The sequence below is a fragment of the Xiphophorus maculatus genome, chromosome 8, assembly GCF_002775205.1.
Source record: "Xiphophorus maculatus strain JP 163 A chromosome 8, X_maculatus-5.0-male, whole genome shotgun sequence".
NCBI classification, from domain to species: Eukaryota; Metazoa; Chordata; class Actinopteri; order Cyprinodontiformes; family Poeciliidae; genus Xiphophorus; species Xiphophorus maculatus.
This window is the reverse complement of record NC_036450.1, coordinates 5485885-5488185: the sequence shown is the minus strand read 5'-3', so window position 1 is coordinate 5488185 and position 2301 is coordinate 5485885.

Here is a 2301-nt window from a genome sequence, read left to right as displayed (position 1 = left end):
TCAAGATGTTGTTTCTCTTATTTTTTCCTTCATTCATCAGATTTCATTGAAATGTTGATCAGTTTTTCTCAATCACTGATCATTTTCTGTTTCTATCGGCTCCTATTTTTCTCAACATGTCAGATTTGAATATTAAATCTTCCTTTTGTAAATTTGCTGCAGTTTTTCTTCATGTGTTTTAAATAAAAGCATTTTTCTTCTGCATTTGGTTCATTTGCTGCTCATTCTGTTCTTTTCCTGGTCAAATTTAAATATTTGCATTAAAAACATTTTTTCATCAACTCTGCCTTTCAGAAAGTCCTGATTTAAAGTCAAACATTCCCATCCCATGAAGGTCAGAGGTCAATGCTTTGAAGCCTAAAGTGGGAAAATCTTCATATTTTCTGTTTCATTCAGAACTTCTACCTGAAACTCAGAACCTGCAGAACATTTTTCTCTTTGGAGGAAAAATCCCAGGAACTGGAAGATCAGAGCAGAATGAAAACTGGAGATCAGTGTTGGACAGAAAAGGTCTGATCGCTGCATCTCTGCTATATTTTACATTTAAATCTGATAACAAAAAGTAAACCTGTTTTTAGTGAATAAACCAACATGGATATGACCCGCCACAGCGCCAACGTGGGCCACACCTGATTCAACCCAAACCGGAAAATAAAGGATTTAACTGGAAAAAGCAAAACCCAGTAAAATCAGCAGCTGGTTGTGATTAAAATGCAGTTTGTTGCAGAGGTTCAAACTTCCTGATGGTGACCTCTCCTCCATCCCTCACCTTGTCTGGCCGGTTTTAATCCTCACTGCAGTGTTAGACTGGAGCTCATCTCTCAGATTAACCAGATTAACACTGAGCTGCAACAGGAACCAAACGTCTCTCCTCCAACTTATTTCACTGATTAATAACAAGGTTGGATAAAAACATTGAGCTGAGCTTCTCATTCCTTAAAGAGTCATGAAGAAAGACTCACTCTGGAACTGCAGAAAAGAAGTTAGAAAGTTTAAAAATAGATGGAAAAAGCTTTGTAAATATATTCTAACAAGTGATTTAATTATCTGTTTATTTTTGTATCTTTTAATGTATAAAACTGTATAAAAAAGGTGTAAATGGTTAAAAATCTTCAGAATGAGCCAATTTTTAACCTGATTAATCATCACAATAATTCTTTGTTGGACCATCGCTACGCGGTACTGAGGAGGAAACTTTAAAACAGTTTTAATGTAACTTTCTCTATGTCCTAACATGAGATAATCTGAGAGAACAAATGGAGTTCCTCTGCCTCCTCCCTGTGTTCTGCTGAATTACTCTACTGGGTCAGAAACAAGCCATCAGAACCAGAACAATTAGCCATGAGCCTGCAAGTATTGGACATGTTTTTGTCTAAATGAGGTGATTTTATGGCTCCATTTTGCCAGATCACATAGTAGCATTTCTACCTAAAGCCAAACATTAACAGCCAATCCATGTGATCGGTATCTGTGATCGGCAGTGATCGGACCTCATGGTGATCAGAACCGGCAGGAAAAACCCTGATGGGAGCGTCTCTACCCAGGAGTAATATGATGGTTTAGAAGTTCATTGAAATCTTTTCCGTTTTGAAAGAAGCTCACATTTGGGGAACTTGTGAATGATTACATTATTTATCATACTTGGTTCTGCTTAAAATAATTCAATTCAACTGAATTATTCTATTGTCATTATTGTTCTTACATTTGGGAGATTGAACATTTCTGTTTTTATTAAGTTTTTAAAATAAAACTTTAAAATGTTCAGAAAATAAAATCAATCTACTGAACATTCGGATTTTATGAGGATCTGTTTGAAATGTTTGTTACAAAGTTGATTACTGCATTAATTTTGATGTGAATTAAATTGGTGTGTTTAATTTGTGTTTTTTGTAATGTACTGTTACTGGATGTAATACTATTTTTATTTTTTAAAGGATTTTGACCCGTTTACTGGCCGACATTTATTCTATAAATCATTTAGTGACCAATTAAAAAGTAAATGTATTGAACTAAAAATGGAATATCTAATTTCTGGAGCAGAAATATTAATCACTAATACAGTTTCCTCAAGTGACTGGAGTTTATTTATTTTTAACAGTTTGATGAAATGGTGAAGAAAAATATAAGACAATTATAAATGGAACTGGTTCATTTTTGGGGAAAAACTGTCATAATTGTCAGAAAAATACAAAGAAAATTAAAAACTTTGTTTTTAAACACCTTTAGTAAAATTAAATTTATAAAAATGTTTAATAAATGATGGAAAATACTTTATTTTAAGATAAATCACGGTCGCACCAC